The 27159-nt window shown below is 37.4% G+C and overlaps 1 protein-coding gene across 1 annotated transcript in view; it reads right to left on the reverse strand.

The window, feature by feature from the left end:
- Window positions 1-6910: 6910 nt before the first annotated feature.
- Window positions 6911-27159, reverse strand: part of LOC132380185 (uncharacterized) — a 71388-nt gene continuing 51139 nt past the window's right edge. The window contains exon 6 of the mRNA XM_059948869.1: window positions 6911-7166. The gene's annotated coding sequence lies outside the window, so the exon portion shown is untranslated. The remainder of the gene's footprint in view (window positions 7167-27159) is intronic.

Here is a 27159-nt window from a genome sequence, read left to right on the forward strand (position 1 = left end):
ATTCCTCTTTCCACTTGCACATTAATTTTTAATTCATCACCTGATTGGTCTCCTGTAGCATGGTGCCCATCCTCCCTATAATCTTCAGATTTTTACTGGCTGGAGTACACTATCTTGATTTCATTTGACTCTTACATTATGCAACTACAACAAATCTATCAATTCTTGATATGCTTTCAAAAGTTCAGGTTTCTATTTACCTGTTATTTTTAGTATCTCTTTCCTTTTACCTACTATTTTAATTTTCTCTAAGCTTTAAACAATAGCTTACATTAATCTCAAAGTGAAGTTTAAAAACTCAAACTGTCTTTGGTTTCTCTAATATAGTCTGTTCCATGAACACTTAAATGTATTGTGTTACATTGCAAGTGATTTTTCAGCTCATATGGAAGGACTTTTTTTTTATGGGCGGTGGAGAGTCACTAATGCACATACTTTGAGCAAGTGAGCAAGCAATTGGTGGAGTTAGAAGAGCAGTCTTTTCCAAGTGCTAGAAGGGAAGAAGAGAAAATTCATTTGGTGGCCAAGTGTTTATGAAGTTTATAGAAACTGAGAAATGATGAATTCACAGGCTGATGGGGTGGAAGGCAGGGACCAGGCAAACTCCATCTTTACTCTGGTGGCGGGGGAGGAGATATTGGATGGCAAAAGCCTAGAGGACACAGTTCTATTGTGGGCAAATAGGATCGGGGAAGATGGGAAGCTGAAAGGATTCATTTCTGGGCTGTACAATTCTGTAAGGTTGATCAGGTAACAGTTCTTCAGCTTAAATTAATAAAATTTTGAAGCAATAGTATGCTCCATACTTAAGTTTGCAGTGAATACAAATCAGGTGGGATAGTAAGTAAAAAATATCAATGCAAATGAATATAGAGAATAAAGTTGGTAAAACCAGTGGCAGAGTTAAATTCAGAGAAATGTGAAGTTGCCCATTTTTGAACCGGGATAGATAGAATATTTTGTAGATGGTGAGATGGCATGATTTTGAGAGAAAAATGGGTGTCAAAATAGTAGCAGCCAAAAACAAACATGGTTAAAGAATTTAGGTATTCAGATGTAGACCAAATATTTCCTTTGTGGGAAAAATAAATGTTTTTTAGGGCTGTGTTGGCAGTAGGTACAAAGTACCTTTTGTGCATACTCTTGCGCCTTTTGTCCCAAAAAGATGGAAAGCTGCTGATAGAAATCTTCCTTCCAAAAGTCTGTTTAAATAAAACTAAAGTGAGTTGATGGGTTCAAATGCTATGACATAAATCAAGGGCAAATACAATTTGAAGGCTGGATGGTTTAACCATGTGTAGTGCAGCTTATGAAATCACGCAAATCAAATTCCTTCAGTATTGGTTATTTCCAAAACTTGCCTTTTTATTTATGGAAAGAAATGTATAGAAATGACATGAGATACCACTCAAATTTAAGGCTGAATTTAAAAATAAAATACAACAAGCACATAAAACTCTTACAGCCTAATTTAAAAGGTTTCATATATATAACATATATAAAACTCAGTTCAGCGGGAAACCACTGGCCGCTACAAAGAAACAACAATAATGAAAAAGCAGTAAATAGCAGCCCATAAGCCAAGCATTTTTCACTGAGCTTCTTTAGAACGAACAGCTGGTTGCACCAAACTTGGGTGAACGTATTTGTTTAATTTGACTTAAAACTCTGGTGTTAAGACAATGACCCCCACCATGTGGTTTGTGACGGAAATTAGTGCCCAAATCTTCAGAGCTCTGACTTAAGACGTGCAGCTACTTCAGTCCTTTTTGGTCATGTGTAGCTGTATCCACCTTCAGTATATATAGACTAATGGCTAATCAACAGAGAATAGTTTTTCCATTTGATTTTGCCCAATTTCATCTTTCATGGTAGAAACATATCCATATTTAACTGGAATTCAACAATCTTGCAAAGAATCTGCCCCAAATGATAAACATGGCTGAATAATTCTAAGTATCAAAGATGCTTGCTTCACACACATTGTTTATTCTTGCTGCATTGATTTCTAGTCTGAATGAAATAGGAAAAGCTTAGTGAAAAGGCCCTGTTACCATTAAATATAGTTAACATCTTACTGTATATCGTATGATGGGTCTGCCAAAACCACTAACTACCTACAACCTTATTATGGTGTTGCTGGTTAAACACGGATTAGAAACATGAAGAATCTCTCTTAAAACTGAAATCTGCAGCTGACAACATTTGGAGCTTTTCTCAGCATGCACTGGTTAATTTCAAGTCAATTAAAATGCAATTCCTGAACAGTTTTGGCGTTAGGTTTGATAGAAAAGACTGGTAGATAATTCAGGAGAAAGGTAGACTAAACTATGCTTGTTTTGATATCTCAGATATATTCTTGCAGAGTTGTCTGGGTCCCTTACAGCTTACATTGTTAGTAAATGATTTGTTATTTCTGTAGTTAACATTTCTCAGAATCCTGTGAAAAAGGCAAATGCTATATCTCTTGGTTGGAACTATTTCATTCTGCCTTGGTACATTTAGATTCCGTATTTGCCTATTGTGGAGTAGGTAGACCTTATTCTCATCAGTAATCATTATTTGTTGCTAGCAGCACTGTTCTACGTATGACTGTAATAAGTAAAGTAAGATAGCTGATCATTGAGCAAGGGTTATCCAGTGAGAAACTACTAGATAGACTCCAGCTTGTTCTGCATAATTTAAACTGGCAGGGATTAGCAAATAATCCCTGCCAATTTGGATCATGGGTTTCCAACCTAGGGTCCATGGACTCATCGGTTAATGATAGAAGTCCAGGGCATTAAACATGTTGAAAACCCCTGCTTTAGATAGAGAAATGATGGTCTGGTTTCTTAATTCCAGTCACTGATCAACTGGGAAATACAGAGGCTGCAATGAGTAGACAATCAGGCTCAGGTAGAATTTAGGTTGGTCTTAAACATTCCGTCCACTGTAGACCATTCAAAGCTAAACTTACTGTCCCTGGAAAATGTGAAATATTCCCATATTTCAGGAACTATTCATCAGTCAGCCAGATTAATGGTCTCATTGACTTGAACCTCACTTAAAACTCAGGTCTTCTGACCAGCAGAGATCCCTGTCCTATGTGTTTTTAATACAGAACCATTATCTATACTGGACACCTCAAAGCACTGAAGTTATCATTACGTGCACTGGCAGAAGTGAATGAAAGTCACTGCCCTTTCCCGCTCTCTAATTACACTACATTGGGAAGACCATATCATTTAATAGTCCAACACCAGACTCCTAGAACACTACATTCTGAGATTTAATGTGAGAAAAGCCTATCAAGTTGATAGAAAAAAATATTCAAGGATGTTCTTAAGATCTCCTTAAAGAAATATCCTCACTAACTCCTGTGATTCATTTTCTGTGATTCTTCAAAGAGCAGAAGGTACATTCAGGAGGATGTCACTGAGAACGTCAGGTGCACACTTCTGAAACACACACCCCCACCTACCAAACTACACTCCCTCTAATAGCACCTGTGGCAAAACCCACAAGCCATGTTAGCCTCATCAGCAAACACAGCAAGTGGAAATCTTCATTCCCAATGCAATGTCTAAGGAAAAGACATTGACTGCATAGTGAAAAAAGAAACGAAGATGAGGAAGGTGATGCTATAAACAAAGAAATGTGACATAGACATTTGGATAATTTAACATTTTAAATTATTTTGTTTCAGATCCAGACAGGTTTATGGTTTACCTTAGAGAAGGAAACAATACTTTGAGATTTAACAGGTCTCTAGAGTAGGGGCACGCCAAAGCAGCAAACATTGACAACAAAGGAAAATATCTGAAACCAGCAGACTGCTGGAGTGCTACATCACAGGAAAGACCTTGGGTTCAAGCTGCCTATCCATGTATTTAGCTATGGCAGAGGTTCTCAACCTTTTTTATGCCATGGACCCCTACCATTAACCAAGGGATCCATGGACCGCGGGATGGGGAAGTGAAGAATATGTAAGAATAGGTAATAAAATGTCGTTTGGAATAACATTTCAAGACACCCCTGAGTGTAAATAAGGCATGGGGTGGAAGCAGTAACTTGCAGAAAGCTGAGCTATCAATTCTGATTGCACCATAAAAAGCAAAGGCAGGACCTCTCACTAATCTGTTAATGCATAATGTTTGCAAAGTTCCTGGAACAATGATTCAAGAAATGAGAAATGAGCAGAACCCTTGTACAAATTCACAAAGTTACCTTTCTTTGTCCTTGGCATTTATCAGTTGCTTTCTGAAAATTAAATGGCATCAACAAGCTTCTGCTGTTCCCATTAAATACTGAACCATTAAAGATATAATTGTAATGTAATACAGAACCAGCATCATCTTTCCAATTGACTAGTAAAATTGGCACTTGCTACAATGATGTAATAGCTGAATGCTCTCTTGGTCATGATGCCAGCTCTCTCCTTGTACATTTTCCTGTTAAGTTATACTGCCTCTGTCATCTTCCAAGCTTTTAGTAGTAGTTCAAAGATAATAACAAAGATGCCTAATTATCTAAGCTGTCCAAATGGCAGATTAGCCTTCTAACATCTTTTGCTTACTTTCCCAGTAGTGCTCCACTGATGTAGTAACTAGGCTGGTCAGTGTTACTAATTAGCCCCATAAACTGAGAACCAAGTGTGATTATCTTTCAACATGCCTCCTTTTGCTACTGTGAGTAATGATGATGGAAGATCATTAACCTAGAGAGTTAACTTTATTTTGCTATTCACAGATACTAATGAACGGCTGAATATTTTCAGCATTTTCTGTATTTTTATGTATTTCCATTGTTCAGCTTGTACTTCTGGGCCAATGAAACTTTAGTCCACAGACCTCCACTAACACGTATTCTTGGCAATGTAAGCCTTTATATTTTAATGAAAATGTTGAGCTGACTGTCATGCAAGCACAATATTACCACCATTCAGTCTACATGTGCACCAGTAAATAAACAGTGATCAGGAATGAGAACCGAAACTATAATTTCTCCTCAATAACTTGGGGCTATTGAATGTCAACTCAATACTGAACCATTAGAAAATGCTTCAGCTGAGAAGAACACGGAATGCAATCAAAGCCTCAAGTTGCAGACACGCTGACAAGAAAGTAATTAGAAATGTAATTTAGATAAACTAAAACTCTGCAGCAAACAGATAATAGAAGGGTTCAACAATACTTCTGCCATTAATTTGGGACTACATTTTAAGAGAGCGAATTGAAATGAGAGAGGTGAAGTCAAGATTTACACAAAGGCAGACCATTTGTTAGCCTTAAATGAAATAAAATGATGTTCACTAAAATAGGACAGAAAAGGGAAAGAAGTCTGCAAGACCATCAAATGCTTGGCAAAAATTGGAGATTAGTCTCCAACTTTTACAATTTCTGCAATGCCTGTAGAGTAAACCTACCGAGCTTAACCAGCACACTAAGGACTCCTAAAACCAGACCAATGATGGTTTCATTGTTTCTGTATATCTGAATACAGTATTTCTAAAAAGGCAGCAATAAGAACTCTTGTTGAATGAAAAACTCTACAGCTGGACTGTACACGTCACTGAGTGATGCACAAGGAGCCATGAAACTTAATGGAGTTAAAAAAGCTTTTAGTACGGTTAATTTTAAAAATAAATATCTATCTATCTATATATATTTATGTGGTATTTGCACTGTTGTTTCTATCTTGTCTGGCCTTTACATTTATTAAACAAAAAACAGAAATTGTTTACAGCTCTCCTCTAAACCAAATACAACAAAGCCCGTGTCACAGTGCTCCTTCAAACATTCAGCCACACTGGAGGCCTAAGGCAGATGCACAAAATGTGAAATTTATTGTTACAACTCAAGTTGAAATGATGGCATGAGATTTTCCTTTCTAATGGAAGATTGTTATATCAATTCTTAATCAGAGGTCAAGCCCACACAGTGGAGTGGGATTGGAATGGGATCAGCTGCAAAATTGGTTGTGAACAAGAAATGGGGCTTCTGGTTAAAAAATATAAAACAATTAACCAATTTTTAAAAACAGTACTTTCGTAAATGATTATCAAAGCCAATCAATTCAAAAAGTAGTGAAAGAACCAATAATGAAAAATAGGAGCAGTGTAACATCTCACCCTTTACAAAAGAGAAACACTTTGAGACTATCATTTACAGCAGAATTATAAAATCACTGTAAACAAATAAACTTTTGTCGGGAGACTTGAGGGACAATTTTGTGTGCTTTACTATTTGAACCAAAACGTTTAACTTCTGTGCCAAACCCATTTATGTTAATGGCCTGTAACTTCAGAATGAGACAGAATAAGCAAATAGTTTTTGACCCTGTTCATTCTATGGGTATAAAACAACTGGTGTTGATTTTCCTTTAAACAATTGAAAAAGATTTGAATGTGTGACTGCCATTTGGTTCTTAGTTGGCTACACTGGGTCCAGCAAAATTTCTGACATATACATTTCTAAAGATTGGCAGGATGGTGTTACTATACTATGTGGCTAATCAAATAGAGCACCTCATCTTTTCTAAGGGCCCAAAGATAATGAGGTTCTGCAGTTGGAATTAAGTGCCATTCACTACATGCACATTTGAGGATGACACCAAAATGTACACAGAAATAACAACTAAAAATTGAACACTAATAGTTTTAAGGCTGTCGATGCACAAGGAAGAACCATCTAGATAATTATCGTATCAAACTGCATGCCTAGATCAGTTCTCACACCTGCACAACCCAATCACTATTAAGAATATGAGGTTTGCATTTACCAAACATACACAAATCAGTTGCAGCTCCTTTTGAAAAATGTAGTGGATGTATTGAAATTTGGGTATAAAGTTACAGACAATGCAGAAAAATGCATTCCCCTGCCCCCTTCAACCCTCCCCCCACCCTCCCATTGCCCACCCCCTAAAACCCACAACCCCATCATAACAGCCTTGTTAACATTTGGGGGCACTCAATCCGTTTAACATATCGTGACATATAGTCTTGGAAGTACCATGAACATTTAACTCTTTCTACTTAACCAACAGCTGCAATAAAGGACATGGGAGACCACAGTGCTTTCTTTCAATATCTTCGGTTTGCTTTACTGTGAAGGCAACAAGTGGCAGCTGAATTTCTCTCACAAAACAGCATGTCCATCTCCAAGTAATCTGTGAAGAACCACCTATGGATGTGTTAATACAAAATGTTACAAGAAAAAGTGATAACATTACAGATGTATTTTAACATTATACCTACGTTTCCACAGTAACTGTATCTGAATGATTGCACAATATTTTGGGACATTCTAACATCAGAAAAAAATATTACAAAATTCAAGTTTTTCTTCCTAATCACTCTTCATTGTATGTTAGATTAATTGTTTTAATTTAATTTAATTATTTACATATTATTTCTTTGGTTACACAATTATGAATTTAATTCACAATCATAACTATGGTAGTTCATTCAACACACACAAAATGCTGGTAGAACACAGCAGGCCAGGCAGCATCTATAGGGAGAAGCGCTGTCGACGTTTCGGGCCAAGACCCTTCGTCAGGACTAACTGAAAGGTGAGATAGTAAGAGATTTGAAAGTAGTGGGGGGAGGGGGAAATGTGAAATGATAGGAGAAGACTGGAGGGGGCGGGATGAAGTTAAGAGCTGGAAAGGTGATTAGCGAAAGTGATACAGAGCTGGAGAAGGGAAAGAAACATGGGAGGGGAAGCCTTGGGAGAAAGAAAGGGGAAGGGGAAGGTGCACCAGAGGGAGATGGAGAACATGCAAGGTGATGGGCAGAGAGAGAAAAATAACTAAATATGTCAGGGATGGGGTAAGAAGGGGAGGAGGGTTATTAACGGAAGTCAGAGAAGTCAATGTTTATGCCATCAGGTTGGAGGCTACTGAGCCGGTATATAAGGTGTTGTTCCTTCAACTTGAGTGTGGATTCATCTTGACAGTAGAGGAGGCCATGGATAGACATATCAGAATGGGAATGGAACATGGAATTAAAATGTGTGGCCACTGGGAAATCCTTTCTCTGGCGGACCGAGCATAGGTATTCAGCGAAACGGTCTCCCAGTCTGCATCGGGTCTCACCAATATATAAAAGGCCACACCGGGAGCAACGGATGCAGTATACCACACCAGCCGACTCACAGGTGAAGTGTCGCCTCACCTGGAAGGACTGTCTGGGGCCCTGAATGGTGGTGAGGGAGGAAGTGTAAGGGCAGGTGTAGCACTTGTTCCGCTTACAAGGATAAGTGCCAGGAGGGAGATCGGTGGGAAGGGATGCGGGGACGAGTAGACAAGGGAGTTGCGTAGGGAGCAATCCCTGCGGAAAGCAGGAAGGGGGGGAAGGGAAGATGTGCTTGGTAGTGGGATCCCGTTGGAGTTACGGAGAATTATATGTTGGAGGCTGGTGGGATGGTAGGTGAGAACAAGGGGAACCCTATCCCGAGTGGGGTGGCGGGCAGATGGGGTGAGGGCAGACGTGCGGGAAATGGGAGAGATGCGTTTGAGAGCAGAGTTGATGGTGGAAGAAGGGAAGCCCCTTTGTTTAAAAAAGGAAGACACCTCCTTCGTCCTGGAATGAAAAGCCTCATCCTGAGAGCAGATGTGGCAGAGACAGAGAAATTGCGAGAAGGGGTTAGCATTTTTGCAAGAGACAGGGTGGGAAGAGGAATAGTACAGGTAGCTGTGAGAGTCTGTAGGCTTTTAGTAGATATCAGTAGATAAGCTGTCTCCAGAGATGGAGACAGAAAGATCAAGAAAGGGGAGGGAGGTGTGGGAAATGGATCAGGTAAATTTGAGGGCAGGGTGAAAGTTGGAGGCAAAGTTAATGAAGTCAACAAGCTCAGCATGCATTCAGGAGGCAGTGCCAATGCAGTCGTCGATATAGCGAAGGAAAAGAGGGGGATGCATACCCGTATAGACTTGGAACATGGACTGTTCCACAAAGCCAACAAAAAGGCAGGCATAACTGGGACCCATGCGGGTGCCCATGGCTACACTCTTGGTTTGGAGGAAGTGAGAGGAGCCAAAGGAGAAATTATTGAGAGTACGAACTAATTCCGCTAGACGGAGGAGAGTGGTGGTCGAGGGGAATTGGTTAGGTCTGGAATCCAAAAAGAAGCGAAGAGCTTTGAGACCGTCTGGGTGGGGGGGTGGAGGATGGGGGGATGTCCATGGTGAAAATAAGGCGGTGGGGGCCAGGGAACTTAAAATCATTGGAAAAAATTCAAAGCGTGAGAAGTGTCACGAACATAGGTGGGAAGGGATTGAACAAGGGGGGATAAGACAGTGTCAAGGTATGCAGAAATGAGTTTGGTGTGGCAGGAGCAAGCTGAGACAATAGGTCTACCTGGACAGGTAGGTTTGTGGATCTTGGGTAGGAGGTAGAAACAGGAAGTGCGGGGTGTAGGATCTATGAGGTTGGTGGCAGTGGATGGGAGATCCCCAGAGCTGATAAGGTTGGTGATGGTATAGGAGATAATGGCCTGGTGCTCCTTAGTGGGGTCATGATCAAGGGGTAAATAAGAGGAGGTATCAGAGAGATGTCACTGTGCCTCGGCCAGGTAGAGGTCAGTACGCCAGACAACAACAGCTCCCCCCTTATCAGCAGGTTTTATAGTGAGGTTGGGATCGGTGCGGAGGGAGTGGAGAGCAGAGCGTTCGGAAGGAGTGAGGTTGAAATTGGAACAAGGTGTGGTGAAGTCGAGACGGTTGATGTCCCGTCGGCAATTAGCAATAAAGAGATCCAGAGCAGGCAGAAGACCAGAGCGGGGTGTCCATGAAGAGGAGGAGGGGTGAAGATGGGAGAAAGGGTCATCGGTGGGAGAGTCCTTGCCAAAGAAATAAGCTCAGAGACAGAGCCGGCGGAAGAAGAGTTGTTCATTACTGTTTTTAAGTGAAAATTGCTACCAAATTTGAAACTGACTGAAACTTAGTAATTCTGAAAATTTTAGTACTTTTGGCAATTCCCCCTCAATAGCACTGCCTCAGAGCAGACCCTTTACTATATCAATAGATTACAAAATTAATCGAAGATTCAATATTACAGATCACTGACTACAATTTGGATCATAGGTCATGGATCACCAACATCTCTACAAATATGGTGTTACAGATATTTTTAAATGTTAAAAGGATAAACGTAGAGATGTTATTTGTGTGATAAGTGTGATGCTTCATTTATGAATGTTGCTGATCTACTGAACTCAGCAGTTCAGGCAGCATCAATGGAGGGGAATAAACAGTCTGTGTTTTAGGCCGAAATCCTTCATCAGGACTGGAAAGGAAGGAGGGAGATGCCAGAATAATGAGGGGGAAGTAGCATGCGGAAGGAGCACAAGCTAGAAGGTGATAGGTGAAGCAGAGGGAAGAAGCTGGGAGGTGATAGGTGGAAAGGGTAAAGGGCTGGAGAGGAAGGAATCTGACACAAGGGGAAAGTGGACCATGGGAGAAAGGGAAAGAGCAGGGGCACCAGGGTGAGGTGACAGGCAGATGAGAAGAGATAAGAGGAAGGTCAGAGTAGAGAAATGAAAAAGAGAGAAGAGGGAGGGGGAAGAATTACCAGAATCTGGAGAAATTGATGTTCATGCCATTAGGTTGAAGGCTATCTAGACAGAATACAAGATGTTGCTCCTCCAAACTGAGAGCGGCCTCTTCGTGGCAGAACAGGAGACCATGCACTGACATGTCAGAATGGGAATCGAGGTTTGGAACTGAAATAGTTGGCCACCAGGAAATTTTGCATTTTGTGGATTGAGCAAAGGTGCACAAGAAAGCGTTCCCCCAATCTATGTCAGGTCTCACCAATGTTGAGGAGGCCGCAGCAGGATCACCAGATATTGCAGACAGCCCCAATAATTCACATGTGAACGTGTTGCCTCACCTGGAAAGACTGTTTGGGGCTTGGGCCATGAATGGAAGTGAAGGAGGTGAATCAGCAAGTATAGCATTTGCTCCACTTGTAGGGTAAGTGCCAGGGGTCTCACCTACCACCCCACAGAGTTCTTCTTCTCCTCATCTACCACCCCATAAGCTGCCACAACCAAAACGTCATTCTCTGTAACTTCTACCATCTTCAACAGGATCCTACCTGAAAACACATCTTTAACTCCCCTCCCTCCTCCCACCTACTCTCCGCAGGGATTGCTCCCTCCGCGATTCTCTTGTGCTTTTATCCCTGTAAGCGGAAGAAGTGCTAGAGTATGTCAAGAAGAGAAAGAGCATTGAACAAAATTAGTAAAACACAATTTTCACAGCATTTTTAACATTAGGGCAAGAATAGAAATAAATGAGTATGATCTAAAAGCCATCACTGCTGTGTGACTACGGCTGGAAATTAAATACGGAATCGAAAGGTTAAGAGTGGTGAGGGAAAGAGTACAATCGGCATTTCAGCCCGAGACCCTTTGGCAGGACTCAGATGCTGCCTGGCCTGCTGAGATCCTCCAGTATTTTGTGTGTGTTCCTTGAATTTCCAGCATCTGCAGATTTTCTCTTGTTTGAGAGTAGTGAGGGAACCCTGATAATAAAGGATAAGGTGACGGCTGTAGGCAGGGTGGACTTTAGCTCAGGAAATTCAGTTGAACAAGTTTGGAGGAAGCTGAGAAACAGTAAAGAGCAAACCAAATTAGATGTAACACTGTGGATGATTCCTGGAGTATACAAGAGATGTTTTTAACATCAGTCCATTGAAGAAGCAATGAGGTTTCGAACAGTTTTAGATTTAGCATTGTGCTACATTAATAATCTGGTAGTTAAGGGGTTCTTAGCAAATAGTGTTTATAACACAGTATAGTTTATAAAAGTCTAAAAGTGATTGTGTTCAATCTGAAACCAGAATCTTAAATACAAATATAAGAAGCTATTAAGATTGGGGACCTGAGTTGGCTCATGCCGATTAGGAGGCTCCATTAAAAGAAAGACAATAAACAAGTAACAAATAAACAATTAAGCCTACAAAAACTTCAAGTTAAAAAAAACACAAGATAAATATTTTGGCAGATTGAAGTAACTAATATAGTGTATTTAGATTTATAAGAGGCGGGGGTGGAGTTTCAAGATGGCGACGTAAACATCTGCCTTTTAGGCGCTCTTCACTTTTCTAACTATAATCACCCTTTAATCAAATCTTTTCGAATTTAATCAAATGAGTTGATATTTTCGATTGACTTTTTTTTTCTTAAAACTATATTTGATCTAACTTTGCCGAACTTAAAATGGCTACAAGTAAGAAATCGTCTAAGGAGCCTTTATCTATCGATGCAATTTCTAATCTTCTGGACACTAAACTTGCAAGTTTGGAAAGCAAGCTGGAAAGTAAAATGGCAAGCTTGGAAAGTAAAATGGCAAGTTTGGAAAACACGTTTACCACGAAAATGTCTGAACTTGAGGGAGCTGTTAAATCGCTTAATACTAAGTTTCAGTCGCAGGCAGCGGATATTCAGCGGCATGAAGATAAGTTGGAGACTCTTGAAAAATTAATTGTTGAAAAAGCATGTACACTTGAGGAGTTGGATAAGAAGGTACAATCGACTCTTAAAGTTGTAAATCAGCATAAGTTTAAAATTACTGATCTCGAAAATCGATCTCGCAGACAGAATTTGCGAATTATCGGGTTTTCCGAAAAAGTTGAGTCCGGTGATTTAACTGAATTTTTCTCTAAATTATTGTGGGAAATTTTCGGTGCTGAAGGTTTGCAAACTAAACCTGTTATCGACCGCGCTCACAGAGTTGCGAGGTTTTCGTCTATGACTGATAAACCACGAGCGGTGATTGTTCGCCTTCATTATCCTCGTGAGAAAGAGCTTTTAATTCGATTAGCTCGTAAAAAAGGTATGATTTCTTACAATAACTTCCAATTTCGAATTGTTGAGGATTATTCTTATGAGGTTATGAGAGCCAGAATCGCTTTTAAACCAGTGATGGCAGAGATTCACTCTTAAACAAGCTTTAATGTATCCAGCGAAGCTTAGAATTGTGCTGAACGACAACAGTCAACGATTGAAGAAGCGAAGAAATTTGTTGAAGAATTTCGATCTTCTACTGCAACTTGAACTATGTGTTATGTGGAAGATTTTTCGGAGAGAGGATATCTTTCTATTTTAAGTTTTAACCTATGAAGCTGGGTTATAACTTTTTATTTTTTGATCTATGGGTCGGGTTTTTTTTACTATCATCATTGTTTATAGATGTTCTTTTTGTACTGTTTATTATATCCCTTTTTTTTTTAATCTTATTTTGTCTTTTAACAGATTGCTGAACTCACATTTGTATTTAGTAATATGGCTTTTTCAAAATGGCGTTTCTTCTTCCCATAAGTCTTTGCTTTTGAAACATCATCTTGTATTTGAACATGGGATTTTTTTTTAAAGGTATATTACACTTTTAAATTTTGACGTTTATACTTTTTTTTATTAATGATTGTTTGTTGTATTATATTAGTTTTCTTTTATTCTGATTGATATATATATTTTTTTTGCAACTCTATATCTTAATTTGGGTGTTATATAGTTTTCTTTTAATCTTTTTTATAGAGCTGCCATCTTGAAATGGGGGTAATATTAGTATTAGATTATGCGCCTGCCGCTTGGCTTTTTTTCAAAGGGTGGGGGGAGGGGGTAGGGATCTTTTTTCACGCTTTTGCTTTTTATTTTTTTGCTTTTAGTTTATGGGCCGACTTTAAACTATTAATATTGTTGAGGTGTCATGTTCTCCGGTTGCTCCTGAATCAATTTTCCTCCTTCCTGAATTGTGGGTTATGTGTCTTTCTAACCTTTTATGATACACACAATTAATATTAGTATGATGGATAAATCTGCTAACTTTATCTCCTGGAATACTAATGGTTTAAATCATCCGATTAAACGTAAAAAAATATTTAAAGTATTCCATAGACTGAATGCTAATATTATCTTTGCACAGGAGACCCATATCAGGAGGGAGGATAATCAACGTTTTTTTAGGTTCTGGAAGGGTCAACAATTTCACTCGAATTGTACCGCTAAAATTAGGGGTGTGTCTATTTTTATAGACCCCTCAATATCGTTTACACATCATGAAATTATCTCTGACCCACAGGGTAGATTTTTGTTGATAACTGGCTTACTTTTCCATCGGAAAGTTGTTCTAGTTAATATTTATGCTCCAAACTTTGACTGCCCTGAATTTTTTAAACGTTTATTTACTTCCCTTCCTAATCTAAATGAATATATGTTGATAATGGGTGGAGATTTTAATTGTTGTTTGAATCCTTCGATGGATAGATCTAAACCTATTCGTACTCTTCCGAACAGATCAGCCCTACTTATTAATTCATTTATGGTTGACTCGGGAATTACAGAAATATGGCGGTTTTTGAACCCTAAAGATAAAGAATTTTCATTTTTTTCACATGTATATCATAGCTATTCTAGAATTGACTATTTTCTTATTGATCATCGGTTATTAACGGATGTTATTGATTGTAAATATGATTCTATTACTATTTCGGATCATGCACCTTTGAAGTTATCTATTAAGATTTCGGACTATTCCAATAATATCAGATCTTGGAGGCTTAACGCTACTTTGCTTCAAGACCCAGAATTTATCACTTATATAAAACAGCAAATTGACTTGTTCTTCTCAACAAACTGTACTGAAGAAATCGACAGAGGAATACTTTGGGACTCTTTTAAGGCTTTTATTCGTGGACAAATTATCTCATATTCTGCTGGTAAAAGAAAACAAAGATATTTAGATATTGCTTTATTAGTGGATAAAATCAAGGAAATTGATAAGATTTATTCCGTGACTCCTACCAAAGAACTTTATAAGAAGAGAGTTGAGCTTCTTCAATTGAAAATCAATTAATTAGGACCAGGGCTCAATTTTATATTCACAGTGATCGTACTGGTAAACTGTTAGCTAATCAATTAAAGGCTATCTCGACTAAGCGACAAATTATTAAAATTCGCAAACAAGACGGTAATTTAACTACTGATCATAAAGAAATTAATAATACCTTTCAAGATTTTTATAAATCTTTATATCAATCAGAATTTGATGGTGACCAGTCCATGATAGATAATTTTTTTAACAATTTGAATATTCCTAAACTGATTGATGAAGACCATAGCCTGTTAGATGCTCCTATTTCTATGGTGGAAATAGGAGAGGCTATCTCATCAATGAATTCAGGGAAAGCTCCTGGTCCTGATGGTTATATAGTAGAATTTTTTAAAACTTTTTCTTCTTTGCTCTCTCCTTGGTTATGTGAAATTTTTAATGATGCGTTTGCTAAGAAGAGATTACCTCAATCTTTTTATGAAGCTAATATCTCTTTAATTCTTAAAAAAGATAAAGATCCTACTTTATGTACATCTTATCGTCCTATATCACTATTAAATGTAGATTCTAAGATTCTTACAAAAATTTTAGCTATTAGATTAGAAAAAGTACTATCACAGATTATTTCAGAAGATCAAACTGGTTTTATGAGGAATCGGTATTCCTTTTTTAATGTTAGAAAATTGATTAATATAATTCATACTTCACCACCCACAATCCCAGAATGTGTTATTTCATTAGATGCTGAAAAAGCTTTTGATAGAGTTGAATGGATATATTTATTTAATACATTGAGAAATTTTAATTTTAGTCCTAACTTTATATCATGGATTAAATTAATATATCATAAACCTGTTGCTTCTGTTCTTACAAATAACTATAGATCCTCTTTTTTTCAATTATCTCGTGGTACGAGACAAGGCTGTCCTTTAAGTCCTTTATTATTTAATATTGCATTAGAACCTTTAGCTATTGCTATTCGTGAATCTCCTAATATTTTTGGTATTACCCGCAATGAGAAGTTATACAAATTATCACTTTATGCTGATGATTTGCTGTTATATATTTCTGACCCTGATAGGTCTATTCCCGCTATTTTATCCTTGTTGGTTCAATTTGGTACTTTTTCGGGTTATAAACTAAATTTAGATAAGAGTGAATTATTTCCTTTAAATGCACAAACTTTATTGAGTGATAGGATACCATTTAAAGTTGTTACTGATAACTTTACCTATTTAGGTATAAAAATTACCAAGAAATATAAAGATTTATTTAGACTGAATTTTTTACCTATGCTTCATCAAATTCATCAACTTACTACAAGATGGTCTCCTTTGTTTTTATCATTAATTGGTCGGATTAATGCTATTAAAATGATGATTTTACGGAAATTTTTATACTTATTTCAAGCCCTACCAGTTTTTATTTCTAAATCTTTTTTTGATAACATTGATTCAAAAATTTCCTCATTTGTGTGGCAAAATAAAAACCCTAGGTTAAGTAAAAAGCAATTACAAAAATCTAAAAAAGATGGTGGTTTAGCTTTACCCAATTTTAGATTTTATTATTGGGCAAATAATATTCGTAATTTAATGTATTGGAAACTAGATTTGGATTCACCACTGCGCCCACAGTGGGTAAATTTGGAATGTAATGAGGTAAAGGGATATTCTCTATTCTCTGTTCTTGGTTCTTGTCTTCCTGCTGATTTAGTTAAATTTAATAAACAAATATCTAATCCTGTTATTAAACATACATTACGAATTTGGTTTCAATTTCGTAAGTTTTTTACTTTGAAAAACTTTGTTCTTGATAGCCCTATCTTACTTAATTTCTTTTTCAAACCCTCTTGGACAGATCAAGCTTTTAACATATGGAAAAGGAAAGGTATAAAATGTTTTCGTGATCTCTTTTTTGAAGATACTTTGATGTCATTTGACCAACTTTCCAACAAATTTGAATTACCTAAATCTAATTTTTTCAGATATTTACAAATTAGAAATTTCTTACATAAAGTTTTACCATCTTTTCCTAATTCAACTTTGGTGGACTTTACAGATTTGATTTTTACCTTAAATCCTTGTCAGAAGGGATTAGTAGCTTTTATTTATAATATGATTATGAAGATACAACCAGAAATATCAGTTAGAATTAAACAAGAATGGGAAAAAGAACTTCGATATAATATATCAACAGATAAATGGGAAAAAATTTTGCAAATGGTTAATTCTTCTTCTATATGTGCTAAACATGCTTTAATACAATTTAAAATTGTACATAGAGCTCATATGTCTAAAGATAAACTTGCTCGATTCTACTCTCATATTAACCCTCAATGTGACAGATGTCATTCAGAAGTGGCCTCATTGACCCATATATTTTGGTCATGTCTCACTTTACATAATTACTGGAAGGACATATTTACTACTATTTCCTCAATTTGGAATATAGATTTACAACCTCATTTTATTACTGCAATTTTTGGCATACCAAATGAAGATGATAATCAGTTTTCCCCCTCAATCAGACGAATGACTGCTTTTGTAACATTAATGGCCAGAAGGTCTATATTACAAAATTGGAAAGAAGTAAATCCTCCTACCACGTTTCAATGGCTTTCTCAAACTATTTCTTATTTGAGCCTGGAAAAAATTAGAAGCACTATTTTTGACTCATCAATTAAATTTGAAGAAACTTGGAGACCGTTTATTCGACATTTTCATATGAATTAATTTGGCCCTTTCCAGACCTTCTTTCTGCTTATTCATGTTCAGGTATGGAGTTCTGGAGTTTGTTGACACTATCATATACTTGTAAACTATTATTGTTGCCCATGTTAGTTTAGTTTAGAGTTTTATTTTTCTTAATATATACTTCTTTTTTCACATATTTTCAATTTTTTTTTCTCTTTTTTAATGGTTATTTTTGTTTTTTTTTCATATATAGTCATATGGACTTGATTGATTAAGGTATTTTCTTCTGTTGATGTTCAATAGGATATTGTTATCTTATTATCAACGTGATTTCAAGTCTATTGTATTCATAATTTACTCATTATTACGTTATGGTTTTTTTTGTGTATATGTGAAAATTAATAAAAAGATTGAAAAAGAAAGAAAGATTTATAAGAGGCATTCAATAAATTGCAATCCAGGAGATTATTGCAGTGTTAATCTGCATGGTATTAGATGCTCAGAATAGTCACTGGTCAAAAAATATGTAGGAATAAACAAGTAATTTTGGTCAGTAGGAGTTTGACTAGAGGAGTGTTGCAAGGCCCCAACAATTTGTAACCTATCAATGAGAATTAGGGTGAGTGGTCTAATTCTGCACCCATGGCTTAGATGGATGAGAAAATCAGTATCCAGGTTTGCTGTGGATATTAAACTAGGTGGCAATATGAGGATAATTACACAGAAGCTTCAAGGGGTATGGATCGATTAAGTGAGGAGGCAAGGTGTAGCACAAAGGATGTGGCAAAAATAGAGTATCCATTTTGGAAGAAACAAATAGAAAGGCAGAGTTTTTTTTAAAAAACAGTGTGAGTTTGGAAGATATTAGTGCTCAGAGGGGCCTAGGTGTGACATAACAGAAATTAACATTCAGGAATAGTAAAGCATTCTTCATGTAGTAATATTCAGAACCAGCAAGAACAGCACTTATTGGTGATCCATAACTGCTGGAAGTTGCTTTCTTGCATTGTCTCAGTCCTTTTGTTGAAGGTACTTCTTTCCACACTGCTATTGGGGGAGGTCCAGTATTTAGAGCAAGTGATAAGGAAGAAGTTGTGACCAAATTCCAAGTCACAATCGTGCAGACCTCAGAAGGCAACTCTAAGTGTATGAATCTATTCTCTCTACTTAAAGAGCAACATAACTGTGACAGAGGAATACAAAGACAGCACAGCAGATTGTTTCATGGGACAGTGAATTTGTCATGAGACATGAAGCACATTGAGTTTAGAATAAAGTGTGAACAGCCCCTATACCATGAGCTCCAAACTGCTATCAGGGACAGCTGAATTGATATTAAATTGCTAGTCTCATTTATTAAATATTTTCTGATGACCAGAAAATAATTTCACTAAAAGGCCATCTAATTTTTCAGGTTTTGTTTTTCCTGATTTAAAACAAGAATAAAAATATACAACATAAATGTATAAAATCAAAGCAAATAAATCTGTAATCAGAGAAAAATCTTCAAACCAGGTCAATAAGCAGCACTTCACTTATTTCTGCAATAGGAGAGTAGCTTTGGGTATCGTCATTTCAGCAAGGCAGTGTATGTGACAGACAATAATAAAAAATCTTTTATAAACCCACTGATTCTCACAGCTAAGTAATCTATACCTCTTCCTGCCCAGTCACATGTAAAAATGCCATCCCCCCCCCCCCCCCCTCTCAATGCCACACCTGCTCTCAGTATAAGGCTTCTCATTTCGGAACCAATGAGATGTTCCTCTCTCACCTTATCTTCTTTCTTGCCCATCAACTCCCTCTAGTGCTCCTCCTCTTTCCTTTTCTTCCATAGTCTTCTATCCTCTCCTATCAGATACCCCATCCTTCAGCCCTTTATCTCTTTCACCTATCAACTTCCCAGCTCTTTACTTCACCCCCTGCCCCCTTCCGATTTCACCTATCACCCGTCACCTTCGTACTTCTTCCTCCCCACCTTACTATGACTTCTCATTTTCTTTCCAGTCCTGATGAAGGATCTTGACCTGAAATGTCAACTGTTTACTCTTCTACATAGATGCTGCATGACCTACTGAGTTCCTACAGCATTTTCTGTGTATTACATTACCTATTTTAGTTGTTTAAAAGATGAAATTTTGATTAGAACACCAGAACTTCCATGCCCTTCTTCAAATAACACCAAGGTTTCACTGATATTCATCTTAGAGGCAGCATAATACTGTCTGATTATAGAACTGAAGTAATGTGTTCAAGTACAACTTTAATATGCAGCATTTAACTCAGAGACAAGTAGCTTTTCATGAGCCAATGTTAATACACAAATTTGTAACAAAGATAAAAATGGTTGAAAGCCATCTTCCCAAAATATAGCATTAAAACATACTGGCTACATCTTTGTTCTGCAGCCCCCATGAACTGTAGCCAGCAAGGTGCATGGCACGGGTAAATGAAGGTGCCCTCTTTTTTAATGGTATCCACATAAAGGGAATAAAGTGGCCTGTGACCTAACCATATACATGCACCAGGACTGTTTCATGCTGATATTTGCAGTTTTGCTCATCACTCCATTCCATGGAGTCTGTGAAAGTAAGAGCTTCACTAACAGCCAATGCTAAAGAAATAATGGGCTATAAGAAACAAGACTGGAGATGCAGACTGAAACTCACCACCTGAAAGGAGGATGGGGGTAGTGTTGAAGTAACACGTCACGGATAGTGAAATAAAATAATTAAATTAATTATAAAATAATTAGGCCCAGAACCCATCCAATCTTACGACTCATGCATTCTTTTTTTAACTTGTGCACGGGGGACTTCCAGTAAGATGGCGATTGTTTAGCTACTCTGAATTTTTGCTCCGTCATTCTTCCTATCTTTGCACTATATGTCTCCCTTCTTAAACCTTAGTTAGGTATTTTATTAGGTCTCTTTTACCTGCCTGTGAACACATCTATCTTATAATGGCTACCAAAAGTACTAAAACCGGGAAAAAGGAAACTTCTACGGCTTTGCCGGCTGACATTCTCGCTGTTTTGGAACAACATTGACAAGATATTTTAAAGGAATTTAGAACTTCTTTCAACCAGCTGGATGTCAAATTGGATCAGATCAACGCTAGAGTGGATGAACATGCTGAACATTTATCTCGCATTGACTCAACTTCTGAAGATTTAAAACGCCGTGTTCAATATCTTGAAACTCTCTGCTCCAGCCTAGAGAAGAATAGTAAACTTTTTTCCAAAATGTTTCTTGAAATGGATCTTGAAATCTGGAGCAGACGTTGCAATCTACGAATTCTTGGTTTGCCAGAGGCCACCGAACAGGGCTCTCTCATGAAATTTTTTTTCCAATTTTCTCTGTGAGAATTTTGGGAAAGAATTTCTTCCGACTCCACCTGAGCTTGAAAGGGCTCACAGGATGTATGTTCCCCGTGCAACTCTGGGTTCCCGTCCACGGCCGGTAAATTTGTGCTTTCATCAATACCAGGTGAAAAACCGTTTGATTATGGAGGCACGCCGCAGAGGTACTTTTGCTTTTCAAAATACGGTCATTCATTTTGTAGAGGATTTTGCCCCCCAGGTTCTGAAGATGCGTGCTGAGTTTAAAGGTGTAATGAAAGTGCTTTTTGATCGCGGATTCAGACCCTCCCTTCGAAATCCAGCCGATCTTCGAATTACGCTTACTACTGGAGATTATAAGTGGTTTAAATCAGTGAAGGAGGCCGAGGCATTTGTTGGAAGTCTTCCGGCTACCCCGTCCGTCTTCTTCGGAACCGGTCTGACCTTCTGAAATGGTTGATAAGTACCTCTCGAAGTAAAACTAATTTTTCTGGACTCAGACTTTACTTGAATAATTCAGACATTATCTATTGAAACTCTAAGGGCTGTAGTCAATCTCTCCCTGGACGGTGCGTTTTTTCTAAATAGATAATCTGAGTTTAATGCTTCCCTGCGGATGTTTAGATTGTACTTGTGTAATCTATTTTATTTTTGTATAACTTTATCTATAGAGATCTACAATTGACTTTAACTTGTTTTGGAGGTTTGGAGTTGGTTGATTCATAGTTTAAGTTTTGCTTTTTTTTCTGTAAATGGTCGGTAAGTACTCTCTCCGAATCTATAATTTCCCCCTTTTCTCCCTCCTTTTTTTCTCTTTTAATCTTCTATAATTTTTGCAGGTAGGTTAGTTTTGGTTTTCTTCTGATTTTCTTTGTATTAAGTTTTATACTTCTGTGAAGTTGTTCCTATTTGTAATTATGTTTTCTAGTGCATAAACTAGTTACTATTTGCTATAGTATTTATACGGAACTGTTGTTAACGACACAGAACTGGAAGTCATACTTGGGTTAATTTTTTTGGTAGAGCTAGCTGCTTTTTTAGGTAGCCGTCTAGTTTTGGGGTGTGAGGGTGGGGTGGATTCTCCAGTTCCAACAATATTCACTGTTTCTTTTGCTTTCCTTTGTTATTCAGGACATGTCTCTGTTTTGATTCTACGGATCTATGTTTACATTTTTGCTCCCAGACTGTTATTGTACTGCTTGATTTTTTATATGCCTGCTGCCATCTATGCAGTAACAATTGATAATGGTTAATACACTTAAACTTATGAGCTGGAATGTAAAGGGATTGAATCACCCTGTTAAAAGAAAGAAGGTCTTCTCACATATTAAACAACTCAAAACTGACATTGCTTTCCTTCAAGAAACTCATATTCGTAGTTTTGATAACTCTCGGCTTTTGTCAAAGTGGGCGGGTCAGCATTTTCATTCATCCTTTGCCGCCAAAGCTGGGGGGGGGGGGGGGGTCTCCATCCTTATTAACTCAAATATTCCTTTTGAACTCCATAATTAGATATCTGATATAAATGGCTGTTTTATTATTGTTTCTGGTAAATTATATAATACTAAAGTTGTACTAGCAAACCTGTATGCCCCCAATTTTGATGGTTAATTTTTTTGAACGTTTTTTCTCCTCACTACCAGACTTAAACTCATACTCTCTTATACTGGGTGGCGATTTCAATTGTTGGTTAGATCCTAATTTGGATCGATTGTCCTCTGTTACTAGACTACCTACTAAATCTGCCTTAGCTATTCAATCATTTCTCTCTAATTATGGTATCTCTGATATATGGCGTTTCCTTCATCCTACTGAGAGAGATTATTCTTTTTTTCACATGTTCACCATACCTTTACTAGAATTGACTACTTCTTACTCGATAATCAACTTATTCCATTTGTCTATTCTTGTGATTATCAGAGTATGCTGATTTCTGACCATGCCCCAATTACTCTGTCTTTAAATTTTCCTGGTCTCCCTCAGAGGAATAAACACTGGCGGTTTGATTCGACTTTATTATCAGATGATGATTTTCTAAACCTTATTAAGGATCAGTTAACCTTTTATTTTAACACCAATACATCATCTGAAGTGTCATCCCAGATTGTCTGGGATGCCATGAAAGCATATTTGAGGGGTCAAATAATCTCCTATACAGCAAATCTTAATAGAAAGTCCTGTGCAGATCGATGAGACCTCATTAATCAGATTAAAGAATTGGATCAACTGTATGCTCAAACTAAGAATCCTGAATTATACGTGTAGAACTTCAAACTAAATTTAATCTTCTGTCTACTCAACCTGTCGAACGCCAACTTCTTGAAAGTAAGAGCTTCTTTTATATTCTTTTGCTTCTTTTAACTTCTTGAAAGTAAGAGCTGCTTTTATATTCATGGTAACAAATCTGGTAAATTTCTAGCCAATCAGCTGAGGCGTTCCAAAGCCAAACAACATATTACAAAGATCCGGAAGGAGAATGGAGACTTTACATCGGATCACTTAGAAATCAATGACTCAATTAAAAATTTTTATTCTCGACTTTATTCCTCTGAATCTCCGAATGAGAATATCTCTGTTGATCATTTTTTAAATAATCCGAATATTCCTTCGCTTTCATCTGATTTTAAAGCTAAACTTAATGCGCCTATATCATCAGAAGAAATATCTTTTGCAATTTCTACATTGTCTTCAGGGAAATCTCCTGGACCTGATGGGTTCCCCGTAGAATTCTATAAATCATTCTCTTCACTTCTTTCTCGGCAGTTATTCTCAGTAGTATCTGATTTGTTTAATTACGGTAAATTGCCACCCTCTTTTAAAGAGGCATTTATTATTCTTTTATTAAAAAAGGGTAAAGACCCAACAGAGTGTTCCTCGTATAGGCCGATTTCTTTGCTTAATGTTGATGTTAAAATCCTGGCCAAAGTTTTGGCTTATAGATTAGGAACTGTTTTCCCTCTATTATTTCTGAGGATCAAACTGGTTTTATTAAAAACCGTCTTCCTTTTTTTAAACATTCGGCATTTATTTAACGTTTTATATTCACCTCCAACTGGGATTCCTGAATGTGTTATTTCCCTCGATGCGGAGAAAGCATTCAATCATATAGAGTGGAACTACCTTTTTGCAGTTTTAGAAAAATTTGACCTTGGTCAAAGTTTTATCCCTTGGATCAAATTGCTGTATCTGTGTCCCACTGCCTCTGTTTTGACTAATTTTCAGAAATCCCAGTTATTTAACCTCAAACGTGGCACCCGTCAGGGATGCCCTTTAAGTCCCTTTCTATTTGATTTGGCTATAGAACCTTTGGCGATAGCATTTCGAAATTGTTCTGAATTGACTGGGATTTGGAGAGGGGGTGTTGAGCATAAAGTTCCCCTTTATGCTGATGACTTATTATTTTTCCTTTCAAATCCGTCTACATCTTTACCTCCAATGTTTTCACTTCTTGATCAGTTTAGCCAGATCTCTGGCTATAAACTTAATTTACATAAGGGTGAACTTTTCCCAATTAATAAAGAGGCACAAGAATTAACATTCCATGATCTCCCTTTTAAAGTAGTTCATAATCAATTTACTTATCTTGGGATTACAGTCACAAGGAAGTTCAAAGATCTTTTTCGTGAAAACTTTGCCAATCTTTCATACACTATAAAACAGAGCCTGTTAAAATGGTCACCTCTATCTATGTCTTTGGTAGGTCGTATTAATGCTGTTAAAATGTTTGTTCTCCCTAAACTTTTATATTTATTTCAATCAATCCCAATTTTTATTCCTAAATCTTTTTTTGATTCCTTAGACTCTATTATTTTGTCCTATCTGTGGAAGAATAAGCGCTCTAGAATTAATAAAGTTTATCTCCAAAAATCTAAAAAAGAGGGTGGCATGGCTTTACCTAACTTTCGTTTATATTATTGGGCAGCCAATATACATTGTGCTACCTTTTGGTCTTTTTTCCATGGCCAACCCAATTGGGTGGCAATGGAGTTGAGCTCCACTAAAGATTTATCTATCTCTGCACTTCTTGGCTCTGTACTCCCTAGTAGTTTGTCCAGATCAATAGTTAATCCTCTTGTTAGACACACTTTGCGTATATGGGCTCAGTTTAGGAAATTTTACGGTTTCCATGGTTTTTCCTTTTCTAGCCCTATCTTACGTAATCACCTTTTCTTACCTACTACGTATGATTTAGCATTCCATGATTGGTATAGGAAGGGCATTAGACATTTTGAAGATCTTTTTATTGATAATCGCTTCGCTTCTTTTCAACAGCTCTCTGCTAAGTTCAATCTGCCCAATGCTCATTTTTTTTAGATATCTCCAAATTAGACACTTTATTAATCCTTTAATTCCTAACTTCCCTGAAATGCCTGAGAAAAATGTTATGGATTTATTTCTTTCTATTAATCCACTAGGTAAAGGTTTAATATCATTTATTCGAGATAAGTTAGCAGCCTTACGACGTGCCCCTGGGGATAAAATTAAAATGGCATGGGAGCATGATTTAAATACCTCCTTATCTGATGAGACTTGGGACTCGATTCTCAAATCGGTTAATTCAACCTCTCTTTGTGCTCGCCATTGCCTTTTACAGTTTAAGATTGTTCATAGAGCCCATATGTCTAAATCTAAATTATCTCGACTTTACCCTAACATTAGTCCGCTTTGTGATAAATGCAAAAGGGGCGAGGCCTCTCTCATTCATATGTACTGGTTTTGTCCTAGCTTGGAGAAATTTTGGAAAGATGTCTTCATAACGTTATCGTATATTCTGAATCACCACCTAGAACCTAACCCTTTAATTGCTTTGTTCGGTTTCTGGGGTGAGACAGATTTACGTCTGAGTTTGACTAAGTGTCGAATATTATTTTTTGCTTCTCTCCTGGCTAGACGTTTAATCCTCCTTAGATGGGAGAGATGTTGCCCCGCCCGCACATGCTCAATGGCTTAACGATATTATGGCCTGCTTAGACCTTGAAAAAAATCATTATTCAGTTCTTAATTCTGATACAAAGTTCCATAAGGTCTGGGGACCTTTTATTGAGTACTTTCATAACCTTCCTCTTAACTAAGGTTTTTTTCCCAGTCCCTTGCTTTCAGCTCCTTTTTTTTGGTAGTAGGCATTAATATCTTCTGTTGCTAAGTGTATTTACAGTTTTGGGGGTTTGATTGTCCTGATTTATATTCTCTATATTGTGTTGTGGTTGGTCTGGAGTTTTTTTTTGTTGCAGGGCTTGGGGAGGATACTAATTTTACATGTCTTCAATTTGGGTGCTTTCTCAATTATCTTTTTTGTACCGTATTATTATTGTATGTTTATTTTTGCACTGTATCAATGTTCTTCATTTTGATCTGGGGTTTTTTTTTATCTGTAGCAATGTAGAAAATGTATAAAAAAAACTAATATAAAAAAAAACGTGCACAAGGAGAACAACATGGGACCCTGTCACCCACACTGTTCGGAAGTCTGAACAAAAAACTTCTATTTTTATACAGAAATTGATTATCAGTTACAGATTTTGATTATTGTAAATTGCATATGTTTGAAATCCTTTCTCACAAGATCAATTGTTTTTCACAGTAGAGATGTTGAAGTCAATCGAAACTTCCAGTGGACTTTATAATATTTTAAAGTTATCTGAAGTTAGTAAAGACAATAGAGTCTTAGTTGTTTGGTATGTTTCATATCCTTCTGCAATCCCATCTGTCTCCAAAATTGTGGAAAGGGATGCTTTGTTTTAGGAAGACATCTCACTACAGAGGTTTCACTCATCTGCTTTGAGTGCACACTGCCACAGTCTGTAGTAAGCAGAGGTGTCTCAGTACTCTCACTTGACTTCACCTATCACTGTCTTCACCGCAACTTCCACAGTAGAACCTATCATCACAGTTCAGAGGTACACTTGAAGAGCAGTAACCAATGGACCAGAAGATGGGCAATGGAGTAACCTGTACCGCTCCATTATTTGGCCAGTATTGACCAACAACTTTCTTCCACACCATAAATGTTTATGATTTTAACTCAACACTGCTGCTGCATTGTAAAAAAATAATGTAGCCTCCAACCTGATGGCATGAACATTAACTTCTCTAACTTACGTTAATGCCCCTCCTCCCCTTCTTACCCCATCCCTGACATATTTAGTTGTTTGCCTGTTCTCCATCTCCCTCTGGTGCTCCCACCCACTTTCTTTCTCCTGAGGCCTCCCGTCCCATGATCCTTTCCCTTCTCCAGCTCTGTATCACTTTTGCCAATCACCTTTCCAGCTCTTAGCTTCATCCCACCCCCTCCAGTCTTCTCCT

This window comes from Hypanus sabinus, chromosome 23, assembly GCF_030144855.1.
Source record: "Hypanus sabinus isolate sHypSab1 chromosome 23, sHypSab1.hap1, whole genome shotgun sequence".
Lineage (NCBI taxonomy): Eukaryota > Metazoa > Chordata > Chondrichthyes > Myliobatiformes > Dasyatidae > Hypanus > Hypanus sabinus.